Source organism: Ctenopharyngodon idella, chromosome 15 (assembly GCF_019924925.1).
Source record: "Ctenopharyngodon idella isolate HZGC_01 chromosome 15, HZGC01, whole genome shotgun sequence".
In the NCBI taxonomy this organism is placed as follows: domain Eukaryota; kingdom Metazoa; phylum Chordata; class Actinopteri; order Cypriniformes; family Xenocyprididae; genus Ctenopharyngodon; species Ctenopharyngodon idella.
Window position 1 is genome coordinate 3,596,709 of NC_067234.1, and position 13,993 is coordinate 3,610,701.

General features: G+C 39.0%; 1 protein-coding gene across 1 annotated transcript in view; it reads right to left on the reverse strand.

The window, feature by feature from the left end:
* The window catches only part of LOC127496300 (sialic acid-binding Ig-like lectin 14), a 29,618-nt gene extending 25,602 nt beyond the window's left edge, over positions 1 to 4,016 (reverse strand). Inside the window, exon 1 of the mRNA XM_051864177.1 lies at positions 3,881 to 4,016. The gene's annotated coding sequence lies outside the window, so the exon portion shown is untranslated. The remainder of the gene's footprint in view (positions 1 to 3,880) is intronic.
* Positions 4,017 to 13,993: the final 9,977 nt, after the last annotated feature.

Here is a 13,993-nt window from a genome sequence, read left to right on the forward strand (position 1 = left end):
ATAGAGTACTACTGGAATTCCCACAAGGATTTCAACATCATATTATTTGAAATGCATCATTAATCAATTTTCCAAAGATGTTTAAAAAATCCCTATATATTCACTTGTGTTTAAATTTAATCAACACGTGTAAGACACGTGACGGAACCTGATTGGTTGCAAGGTCGTTGAACAGCTCTGATTGGTTCTTATGATAATGAGCTGCAGCCTCTCACCTGAGAGAAGCTTTTTTTTTTTTTTTTTTTTACTATTCTAATGTATCAAACAATGAACAGATACAAAGACAAAACAAAGAGAACCTCTACAGGAATGAAATTACATAAAAACTTCATGTAAAGTTCCACAAACAAAATAAGAGAAAGGAAAAGATAAATAAATAAAAATAAAATAACATCATAATCAGATACAGAGAAAACATTATGCATCAGAGGCATTACCAAACAAAATCATCATAAGATTTCAAAAATCTGTCAATCTAAGAGATTTGAGAAATGCATCAATTTCAATTAAGAAATGTGAAAAGATAGGCTGCGAGTTAGAGAATTTTTGCTTATGAATAAAAATTTTTTCCAAACAAAATAAAAAAAATAACAATATAATATATTGGAGTATTAGTTGTACCTTTATAGTAACAAATTATATCTTTTAATTGAAAGGATTTGAAAGAATCAAGATGCTTACCTATATGAAGATATAAACTATTCCAAAAGTTTTGAGTTTTTTCACATTGGAAAAATAAATGGATCAGTGTTTCATCATTATTCTCACAAAATGAGCAGTAACTGTTAATCTCCATATATTTTGCCGCAGTTTCATTCACAGGGTATATTTTATGTAATATCTTAAAATGAACTTCTTTGGTCTTATTTGGAATGCAGTATTTATGAGGTAACAGCCAAGCTTCCTTCCAGTCTATATATTCAATAAGAGATGCCCAATAAATTTGCCTTTGGGAATGTTACATGTTTTATTTTGAAGAATTTGTCGAATATGCTTATTATTACATTTTTTGTTAAACATACTTATTCCATCTAAGATCAAATCAGGTTCTTTTGTGTCACTCTTACTAAAAGTTAGATGACATTTAACAAGTTGAGTTAGACTGGAAGGAACCGCTTTAAGCACTGCATTATATTCTTTAAACGGTAAGGGGAAATTATGAACAGACATAAACTCTTCATAAGACAAAAATGACCTGATTTATCAAAAATTGAAAGAATTCCAATTATATTCCTGTTAAACCATGTAGAGAGAAAACGTCTCAGGTTACTCATGTAACCATGGTTCCCTGAGAACAGGGAATGAGACTCTGCGTTGACCGCATATGGGGAACGTCACACGTGAACCGATGTCTGAAAGCCAAGGAATCAAACCACTCCAATCCTATTGGCCGGCGACAGCCTATGACATCATCATAGCGCGACCCGGAAGTATAAAAGGAGTGCCTAGAGAAACAGTCAGTATCTTATCGTCTTGAGGGACTGTTCAGCAGGCAGCCCCGAAGCATGGCAAAGCAACACAGAGTCTCGTTCCCTGTTCTCAGGGAACCATGGTTACATGAGTAACCTGAGACATTCCCTTTCGAAGGGAACTCAACTCTGCGTTGACCGCATATGGGGAACGATATACCCACGCCGCCATGCTTGAGGAGAGTGCATGCCCAGATGGCTAGACAAACGTCCAGCAGTTTCGGGAGAAATGCCAGATAGCAACTCACCTCGGGTCACACAAAGGCTGTCAGTGACAGCATTCCCTATGGCCAACAGCCCAAGCTGAACCTCAAAGAGGCCTTCCGTAGAAAGCCTACCAAGGCTGCTCAAATGCTTCTGGGACCAAAACTTCCACAGAAAGCAGGTCCCTTGGTAACACTTTATTTTAGGGTCTTTTAACTAGTTGCTTATTAGCATGCATATTACTAGAATATTGGCTATTTATTAGTACTTATTAAGCACATATTAATGCCTTATTCTGCATGACCTTATTCTACATTCTTAATCCTACCCAATACCTAAACTTAACAACTACCTTACTAACTATTAATAAGCAGTAAATTAGGAGTTTATTGAGGGAAAAGTCATAGTTAATAGTTTATATGTGTTCCCTATACTAAAGTGTTACCGGTCCCTTTAAGGGAATGTGGCCAAGGAACCAAAGGGAACCCCGGCCAGTCACTAGAAGAGGGACATAGTCACCCTAAATGCCACCAGGGAGGCTGACCTAATCTGACATAGGACAAACTCAGTCTTGGCCTACCCTGTCTGAATATAGAGTCTCAACAACGCATTCTTCAGAGAAGACAGCAAGTAAGAGCGACTGCGAGAAAGGCAGTAAGCAACTCAAACCCACGCGTAGAGACGGGCATCCTGGAGAGCAGAACTCAGCTGAATGCTATGAACCCTCATATCGAGGGGAGTACAATCCACTCAATCCTAGGATCTACTCAGCGCCTAAAATTGCACTGAAGAGGCTGTGCGCTAAGAGACCCTGACAAGGAGAGCACAAACCAGCCTGGGGCTGATCCTCAACGGGAGGCCTTATGGAAGCCTTACTAAGGATCAGCTTATAGGGAGCTAAGCACTATTACAAACAACCCTAACAGGGGAGTACAAAGTTCAACCTAACAGATAGACCATACTGTAGGCACATAATCATGGAGGCCAAAGCGGGGGCCTACAACATGACACAGTTCTACGAGAAGTATAAAGTGCCCATATAACAGTCCACCTAACACAATCCAACAAGCAGTGTACTCTGTAAAATAACCTTTTTACTCTTTAAAGCAAGAGGAGTACAACATACGGCATCATGAACTAAAGGAGGCCCAAAAACCGGCCTACAACTTCAGTCAGACACGTGGCGTCAGCTTTCTACCATTTTTTTTTTAAACCATATACCACTATGTGGTATGAATTTGACCTCTATGTCTTCATCTGAACGGAATGACTTTAACAAATGATATGGAATGACCTTTCACTTGGACAAGGTAACACTTCACTATCGTTATGTGTGGGTTGATTACTAAACATGCTAAAACTAACTTTGTAAGGTTCAGTGCTAAATTTGATCATGATCTTTCCATCATCTCTCCATTATTTCCTGTGTTTGAGATACTGCGAAGAAGAAATGATAGAACAGAGTCTACAAAATCTTTCAATGTTTACTTTTGCTGTACATTTAACATTTACTATAGCTTTATTCAGTTTGGCCACAAAAAAGAATTGGTAACACTGAACATGTCAGAATGCTGTATGTATTATAACAAAATATCAAACAAGTGACTTTTATTTTAAATATGGTTACTGCATTTGTTTAAGATCAGATTCTTTTTTTTTTTCAGATACATCAAATGCATATCTGAAATGCTGCGTTTTCCTTGTGACACACATGGTTTGCAGAAATGCAATTCATCGAAATTCACGGTACTGCACTGATTACGAAAAAAGGGGAATTATAAACAAACATGAACTAGCCAGTAATGATTTAAGGATTCGTGGAACATAATTTTCTGAATTTTAAAACAGAATATTATAATGCTGCCATGCTATTGGAAATCTCCTACTTCTGAAGTCATGATTATATGAGCTTGTCAGATTCAGGCCCTGTTTCCACCGGGTATTAAGATGCGTTTTTGTCGATCGGATCACAAGTGGATGGCGCTAAAAACAGGTGTAAACGGGGTGTAAAACATTTTGAGCTTGTCCACTTTCGACCACTTCCAGAGGTAGTCGAAAACACATTAAGATTGCTTTCATAGTGGAAACATGTGTTCAAACAGCCAACATTAAACATTATGTAAACATTATGGGAAGCGCACTAGAATGACGGGATATAAACTTTGTCAGCTAAAGACCTAAGCTTGGTTTGAGGACGAAAAACTTACCAAGCACAATGTTCTCTCATCATTCTCACCATTTCACAGTGTTTGATGTGTTATTGCGACTATCAGAGCAGAAATGAAAGCTGCTGCTCTTGATGTTTTTCCATCATCTCCAGGCATGTTCATATGTGAATTGTGCAAGCTTATTTTGTCCATTAGACTGAAACATCTGAAAAAAAAAAAAAAAAAAAAACATACATTTACCCTCCCCTCAAAGAAATCAGGACAGAAGTGGTTGAAAGTGGACAAAATTGGATTAAGTGGATTAAAATACCAATTGGAAACAGGTAAGTGTCTCCCTCGTCTACTAACTAGGAAACTCGTATTTATGATAATTCCAATAGCATGTGATGGCAGTGCAAATCTACAGTAGGTTGTGAACCAAAATGCTTATTACCGCCACAGCGTTAAATGCAACCCAGTGACATGTGACACTTGTCGCGAAATCACCACCAGGTGGCACAAAGGGAGGGTTTGCACCATTGCGTAAGGCTGCAGTGAAATTTGTACTTTTAAATGAAGATAAAATAACAAAAAATAAATAAATATTGATAATAACACCACAAGACCATCATACCTCACAGCTTATATTGTTTATATTTATACTCACAAATTATATGTAATGAGCAGATTATTTTTACTATTGCGGGGTGAGAGGAATGAAGAGCGCTATTCTGTTCTGGACATTTTGCTAGAGCGTCTAAACATCCATGACACGGGTTCAAATCCTGAACAATCACGAGCTTTAGTCCTGTCTTTAGTCAGCCTCAGATGCTCAGATATGGGGGTTGGGGGAGTTTAGTAGCTTCACGGTGGGGGTGCAGGACAAAAGGTGTAAATCGCTTCGTCAGCGAGGGAGTAACATTATCTACTGGCCTATTCTCTGTTATCTGCTATTAAATTGCGCATGCAAAGCCTATTCATTCGTCCAGCCTATTAGGGAAATCTACGCTATCACAAATGTGTTTTATGTGTAGCCTATATAATTCACATGTCTCTCACCCTGAGAAATACAGGGTATTAGTACTGCATTAAAGTCCATGAAAAAGTAAACACATTTACTGTAGGCCTACTGTTTGAATTCATTCTAAACAGCAAATGCTTACACTCATGCTTATGTTTACCACATGTGGTTTGCATGTGATTTTTAAAAATCTTATTGATAGAATTTTTTTTATGTCCACATGGTGCAGTTGACTGCTACTTGCGAAAACGAACTGTGATACGTCCACTCCACAACATGTGAAAATCTATGATTATAGCACCACTTACCACCACTCCCTAATGACAGAATGTGATTTCCTCTTGCAAGATTTAGTGTTGACACACTGCTGTCTTTCTTTGACAGTACTTTCTAATGCTTGTCTTTTCCCAGGGCATCCTTGAAAAGGACTTTGTCTTTTGGGACATCCTTAGTGAACTTTTCATTTCTCCAAATAGAGTCAAAAGAGGCCTTGGTGTTCCACTGTCTATGATATTTAGTGAGTTATGATGCACTATAAAAAAAAAGGATGAATATTTTACGTTAAATTGATTTAAATTATTCATCTTTTTTCTAGTGCATCAAAACAATTTTTTTTTTTTTTTTTTTTTTTGCACAGTAATTGTAAAACTTGGGCATGCATAAACCATTCATCATGACTACACACACACACACACACATATTACATGCAAAAAAAAAAAAAAAAGTATTGACATTACCTGAGTTTTAAATGGATATCCCTTTTAGTTTGCAATAAAATTTAGATTTAAATAGTGACAAGCACCCCAGTTTATACTAAACCATATTTCAGCTCTCAGTGAGTGGTATGAACAGCTTTGTGTTAGGTGTGTCTGTTCTTAGACTGGATTGTGGAAATGAAATGAAAAAAAAATTTAGGATTATTTAGGATTACAGAGCATAACAGATTCTTTGATCCTTTACATCAGCTGGTCAGTGATGAAACGTTATTGATAGTATCTATTCTGTGTACATATTACACGTTACATGTAGTTACTGTAGTAATAACTATAGTAAGTACATGTATCATGATAGCTAGTTTAAAAGAAAATCACAGGGCTATACAGCAATAAAATACTGGTGGCAGCAAACCACACCAGACTGCTAATATTTACTGTATTTGTATAATGTATATGACAAATGGACCAACACAAAAAGACAGAAAGATCTCGCCACCGAACTGGTGTGTGCCAAGAGTAGGGCAGGCTAAGCAGTGGGCTTCAAAACAGCCCACAATGAATAACCCCCTGTGCACAATATTTCACAAGCACACACACTCCAGTGAAATCCACTGCAAGGAAACCTACACCACACACTTTTGGGAAAGTGTGTTTCCACCCTCCAAAATAGCTAGCCTGCCCGCTCCGGGTCACGCCTGCTCCTAAAAAAAGAAGAAAAGAGAAAAAAAAAAAAAAAAAAAATCAAATTAGTAACAAAATCTAAATACAGAAAGGCAGCGCAGCACTGATTATTAATCTCACAACAATAATCAAACAAAACACAATCAACTGAAAATTTAACTAATCTTTACAGGAGGAAGCAAAAGCACAGAAAATAATAACACATTACAGTGAGGTTACAAATATATATACTTGGTTGCCAAAACAGAAAAAAATAAAAATAACACTAAACAAAGAGCAAAAAGAGTACAAATACAAGAATACTTATAATAAACGAAAAAAAAAAGAAAAAAAAAGAAAGAAAGAAAACAGTCTGAATAGAATAACAGGTTAAACTGAATAAATCAGAACCACCATGGCAACATAGGATGACAAACAGCACAAAGCAACCAAAAATAACAAAATAGACCAAAAAAAAAGCAAAGCAAAACAGCAGCGTTGAGACTAAGCCATGCCGTGATAGACCGCACCCAATTTACAAGCCAACAAGCGGGATTTCCTCTCAGATATCCGGCAAACCAATTCCTTGTAAAGTTCACTAGCAGAAGAGCCGCAGTCACTCACAGCACTCAGTGTTGTACATTCAAGCAATTTCTTTTCAAACAGGAACTATATAGCAGCAACACAGGGGAGCCAACCCTCTTAAATGGGTACCCACAAACAGACACCAGCTCAGACACAGAGCAGCGGAGCATTGGAAACCCTGACGCAACAATGGTGCAATAATGATGCAATATCCTGCTAGCCTGGGAATTCCCTTTATATACTCCTTTCTCGAATACCGCCATCACGAGGCGGAGATATATGTTGTTTCTCCACAATCTACCCCCTGCTTTTGCATCGCCGGCCTGATGATGAACAGACAAATGGCAACCATACCACCTCAATTCCAAGGCCTAAAAATAGCAACTACAGAATTAGATGCAGAGTCAGTAGAGGGTACAACCCTCCATATATGACGAAGATGATGAGGATTGGAATGATGACCAGCCGTTACCCGTCCTGTCCGCCGTACCGGAGTCTCCCTTGCCTCTGGCTGGCTAGCCACCAAAGGACTCAGTACTGGTGCGGGGCAGACTTCTACCACCTCTGATTCACCAGAAGAACTTACTTACTCCACTCAATGCAACTGGACCTCCGGGTATCACCCCCACCAGATCTACTTCCTCCTTTTCTTCCTTTTCCTGCCCTGACACTTCAAGGGACTCTAACTGCTTCCCTGAATATGCCTTAACAGGAGCACCCTTCTGAACTTCTCCTTTGAGCAGTGAACTATGTACATTATTTACCTTGCTCAAGTCATCCCTAGGTGCGTTGGAATAGACCTCACCACCCTCCTTAGGGGCCCACACCACCTGATACTCGATCGGGCTCCACAGGTCCTGGATCTTATGACGACCCTTGTGGCTCTGCTCTCGAAGGTACACCAACTGACCCTCTAGCAAGGGTACATCCTGGACCTGCTGATCATGTCTTACCTTACGTCTCTGTGCTGCTATCTGTAACCGCTCTTGTGCACCCTCAAAAGCCACTTGTAGCCTGGCTTGATGTTCCCAAATCCATTCGTGCACGCTGCTGGCAACCGGTTCCTGTACCCTACCCAATAGGAAGTCCACAGGCAACCGCGGTTCCTGTCCCAACATTAAAAAATATGGTGACTCACCAGTAGCTTGATGTGGAGTGGTATTATAATAAAAGAGGATCTGAGGCATACATGGCACCCAGTCCCTCTTTCTAGATACCAGCAGAGTGCACAGCAGATTATGCAGGGTCCATTTGAAGCGCTCGCTCTGGCCATTTCCAGCTGGATGGTAAGGGGTCGTGCGAGACTTCCCCACTCTGTACAGATCACAAAGCTGATGGATCAATATAGACTCAAAATTACATCCATGGTTCCAATGTAAACGACCTGAAATGCCAAATTTGTAAAACCATTCATTAACCAAGGCCTGAGCCATGGTTTCAGCCTGCTGGTCCTGAGTAGGAACAGCCAGGGTGTATTTACTGAAGACATCAGTCATCACAAGCACATTTTCCACCCCTGACCTAGATGGCTCCAGCACTGTAAAGTCAATGACCAGAATTTTATTTGGCCTTGAAGCCAAAAGATGACCCATAAAGCTGCATGTTTTTAGCAGACTGACATCTTTCACATGCCCCTTTCGCATTACCAATGGGCAACATCTGAGGCCAGACCTGGCCACTAACACCACTGCTGGGTCAGTTCAGCAGTTTGCTCAATGCCCTGATGCCCATGACACTGATGTAACTGCATAAGCACTTCTGACTTCAGAGCAGCATGCAAAAGTAACTGCAAGATCTCCTCCCCACCATTAGGACAATGGACCCTACCAGAAAAATACCCCGTCTTGCTCCATGAAACGGTCCCACTGGCAGAGCAACTTCAAGAACTCATTAGACATCTGCTGACGTTCATCCATCCCCGGGTGAGCCTTTTGCCTCCAAAAGGGCAAAATCTCAGAGATGACCTGGTCCCCTATCTGCAGTAGACCAAAATCAGTACCAGAATAATTAAAGGGGGGAAATCCAGCGCCGAACTGGGACTTGTTTACAAAGTATTCATCACCGAAATCCCAGGAACAAACAAACATACGTGTGCAACTCCAATGCTGCCCCGGAAAAACAAACTTCATCCTCTGCTCCCTTAACGCTGGGTTCTTTGGGAAACTGAAAAAGGTAATCTTTTCCTCACAACCAAAAACACACTCCTTTGGTGACAGGAGCTGCATCTCATTCAGAGGCTGCGTCCTTCGGAGATCGCATTTGAAGGCTGAATACTTCACCAAGGATGACATATTTAAGAAAAGTAACCGTAATAATGTTGACTGATATTCATTGTGAGGTGTAAAATACTGTAATTTCTTTCTTATGTTGCAATCTAACGGTTATTTTTCTTAAATGAGACTGCCTCGATGATGTATGCAGCCTTCAAAGGGTGCAGCCCCTGAATTGGGACACAGCCATTGTTAAAAAATCTCTCGGCTTCTGTATCCCGAACGAAACGTGTTGATGGGCGTGCTCTTGTTCTGGGTGATGTGTGTGCATGCTTACCAGGGAGAAGTGTCTATACAAGGAATTCCGCCCTTTGTTACGTGATAAAGGGCCATTCTAGAAAAAAAAAACTCTCCGAATCCTGTACCGAAACCGGAAGTAGTCATTTGGCACAGAAATACTCCAACTCATGTTTTGAAACTTTGGCCATGTTTAGCATGAGAATCCAACACTTCAACAGTGTACATAAGTCAGAATGCATGAAATAGCATTGCACCCCCCTATAAGCAAGGTAGTGATCACAGATTGTTGTACCTCTACCACTGGCTCGGCCTCCCCCACTTTCTGCAGCAATGCCGGCACTGCAGTTCCTAGCACTGATCCCCCCAGCACTCTATTCCCTGGGAGATTCTGTCTGGAAAGGGCATCAGCATTCTTATTATTTTTCCCTGACCTATAGCGGATCTGGAAATTGAATACGGCCAGCTGGTCGGCCCAGCGCTGCTCTGTGGCTCCCAGTTTTGCTGTGGACAGATGGCTTAGTGGATTATTATTCGTAAAAACCTACACACTGACTACCCAACAAGTACTCTCTAAATTTTTCAGTCCCACTTGAGCACCAAGAACTCCAACTGCATGGAGCTATAATTAGACATATTGCGTTCAGTGGGCCTTAGACTGCGATTATCGTACATGATTGGAAGTACCTTCCCTTCGTGTTCCTGTGAGAAAAACAAAAACAAAAAATAACACTAAACAAAGAGCAAAAAGAGTACAAATACAAGAATACTACTAAACAAACAAAAAAAGGAAACAGTCTGAATAGGATAACAGGTTAAACTGAATAAATCAGAACCACCATGGCAACATAGGATGACAAACAACACAAAGCAACCAAAAATAACAAAATAGACCAAAAACAAAAAAACAAAAAAAAGCAAAGCAAAACAGCAGCGTTGAGACTAAGCCATGTCGCGACAGACCCCACCCAATTTACAAGCCAATAAGTGGGACTTCCCGTCAGATATCCGGCAAACCAATTCCTTGTAAAGTTCACTAGCAGAAGAGCCGCAGTCACTCACAGCACTCAGTGTTGTACATTCAAGCAATTTCTTTTCAAACAGGAACTATATAGCAGCAACGCACCCCCTTAAACGGTTATAAGTACCCACGAACAGACACTAGCTCAGATACAGAGCCGCGGAGCACCGAAACCCTGACGCAACAATGAAGCAATAATGACGTGATATCCCGCTAGCCTGGGGATGCCCTTTATATACTCCTTGAATACCACTCAATTAATACTCATCATGGGGCGGAGATATCCGTCAACAGTTTCACCACAATATTATTATTGCTATTTACCTGTTTCAATGTTGTTATTTGCTTTCTTTTTAAGGTAATGCCATATACTTGGAAACAAAAATGCTTAAATTAAATTTGAAAGTACCTGCAATATCCTTTGTTTATAGAGGGTCTGCATTGACGTCACTTTTCCGCCGGAACACCCTCCCTCAGCTGGACTGAGTGGCAAAAGAACCTGCTGCATGACTGGATTTAATAGGGGAAACTTCGAAAACGTGAGTAAAACAAGCAAGGTTGGACCTGATAGTTTTCCTTATAACATGTCAAAGAAACCTAATCCATGGATATTGACATGCAGCCAGGAATCGTGTTTCCTGACATTTATATGTGCCTGATTTCGACGCCGGGGAAATACATAAAGCAAATCTGCCTGTGAACACCTAATATAACTACAATATAGGTAGGTCTAAATCGAAGTGATCACTTACCAATGATATATATATATATATATATATGTAACACGGCAACAATTGTCAGTATAACACTATGTTATATTACTCTGAATAGGTATAGGGCTAGGTTCGACTCTTGGGAGGATAAAAATGAAATTTGGGCCAAATGGTATGAAGCAGGTAACAGCCAGCACATTTATTGCACATATAAACAGAAAAAAAATAATAATAGAAGAAACAAGTTAATACTTTGCTGTATCGTCCCAACACAACACTGCTGGAATGGGAAAAATTCGATATTTAGTCCAGGTTGTGCATAACAGGTCCGAGAAAGAAGAAAATAAAGAAGTAAAGAAAAGAAAATGTCCAAAAGTCCTCCTGGTTCCTTCGCAAGTTGGTGAGTGGTATAAAATGAATGTATGTATAAGGCCTTCTTTTCCCTACTACCCGGGTAGTGTGTGTAAAGTGACAGCTTAGCTGTAATTGGAAAGAATCCCTCGATGAAGACAGGTTCGAGTTGAACGTCAACAGTAAGGCCTTCACAGAATCACAGGGTCTGGCTCGCCATAGCTCACATAAGCTCACAGTTGATCAGGTCACCGGATGGAATCAGGCAACAAAAAAAAGTCTACACAAAACAACACAATTCAGAGTTAATATCTCTTAAGATTCACATTAGCTTGTCACAACCTCCATATGAGTAAATAAATCGTCAGAAGCATTACTCACAGGCTTCACTCACATGTGTTAGCTTATCAATTTAACATCAAGAAACGTGAGCACAATAAACGCACAAATACATCTCTGTTTAACACGCAGGTTGATCATCTGCATCTCAAAATACTCACTTTTCACATCTAAATCATCTTTTCCTCCATATACACAGGGAACATCATAAAATACATTTAACAGGAATAAAATCTATCTGTTTCCCTGATCTTCGTTGGCAAAAAGTGTATTGAAATACAAAACCATTTTCAATAAACATCTTTTAACTCTGTTTTTTTTTTCATACACTAACATATATACACTTTTGTTTTTCTGATCATTAAATCAGTTTAAAACACATCAACTTAACATTTCTGTTAACGCAGAAACTCACCAGAGTTCGCAGAAATAACTTCTCAATCAACATCAATGTGAATTCGATTTCCTTTTGAAACCCATGAACATACTGCAATTTATATGAAAAGTTTACACATTTAAACATCAGAAAAGTACTTTTGTGAAGTTATAATTATAATATTTCAAATGCAGCGCTAAATCACCTCGTGCGTACCAGCTACGATCAGTCTCCTTCTCCTAATCTTTACATCTCTATTAACCAGATCATACAGTGGCCCCTACAGGAAAACTACAGTACTGCACTGAACTTGTATAACACTGCGTAAAACTCTAGGGGGTTACATATATATATATATATATATATATATATATATATATATAATCAGTGGCGTGCAGTAGTGTTCTGAAATGAGGAGGCACATTTTTAAATTTTTTATGAATCAAATGTAAATTCATGTGCATTACTCCTAACGTTGACACATCTTCCTTGTTAAATGAACATTACTTTACATTACATCAAAAAAGAAAAAACAAAACAAATACGATTCTATTCTGTAATTTTACATTAACAATGTATTGTAATACATTTTTTATCAAATACTATAATACTATTACTCCGTATAGTATTATAGTATTACTAGTACTGTAATACTATTTATCAAAACCAAGTCAATCTCATCAAGTTAGTGTTTTAAGCATTTCTACATTCATTCAAAAATAATAACTAAAGGCTGTAACAATTTAAACAATATATTTTATTTGTGTATTGATGTTTTTCTTTTTAATAGTCAACTTTCCAATTAGGAAACTATTTTGGATCATCAGTCATGCTCCGTAAACACCGTCTGTCACAGACACGAAGATGTATTTTTAATTTCACCAAGCTGATTGCACTAAAAACCCCCGCAGTCATCGTGTTTTCTGTCCATTTCAAGTTTGATTCTGACGTGACATAAAGCATATCTAATTGGGGGATCTGTTTACTTACTTTCAATTAGTCTTCCCATTGACGCCATCATTTGTTCATTCAAACTGACGCGCGGAACGTGAACGTAAACAAGAGGCGGAATTTATCACACAAACCAATCATATCCAATCATAACCAATTACATCTAATCATAGCACGATGGAGACATTGCCTCCTCTCACGTGACTTTCCCCCATTCATTCTCAATTACCCCCCACAAAACCCACCGCACGCTTTAGGGGTCTAATGGTTTTCTATGAGTGGAAAGGGAGGCATGACTCCTGCTGTAACTTTACCTGCGGGTGTCGCTGTTGGGCAGTGTTCTTTTAGAAATACGAGTGACTTGCACTCTTTTTAATGTCATAATTTGTAATATTTGTGCTGTTTTATATGTAATATGGATTAATTTCTCATCCTATTTTTTTTTTTTTTTTGAAGAGGAAACACCCCTGATATATATATATATATATATATACATATATTTTCATATCCTCCAGCCCTAGAACTTGTATAGTTTTTGTCAGTGTTTATTTAAAAACACCCAATTACACAGAATATAAGATGGTAAATATTTAATTGATGAGTTGAACACAATATATAACAATACAATATATAGGGTATGATTTTACCCCAAAATCCAACATTTTGACAAAATGATAACTGCAAATCCATGTTTCTCTGCCTGGAGTCCAGTTGTTTCTGTGAATTGCAGTGATCCATTTGCTTCTTTTTTCTGTGGCTTTCAGCAGTCTGTAAAAATATACCTCAGATATTTGTAGTCATTCGCAAAGCTCTTTCCCATTTTAGATGTGTTTTGTGTGTTTTTCGCAGCATTCACGCTGAAAACCAATGCTGCCACTTAGTCTTTTTGCCACTCAGTGGGTGTAACCGCAGTGTAACCGCAGTCATAACGGC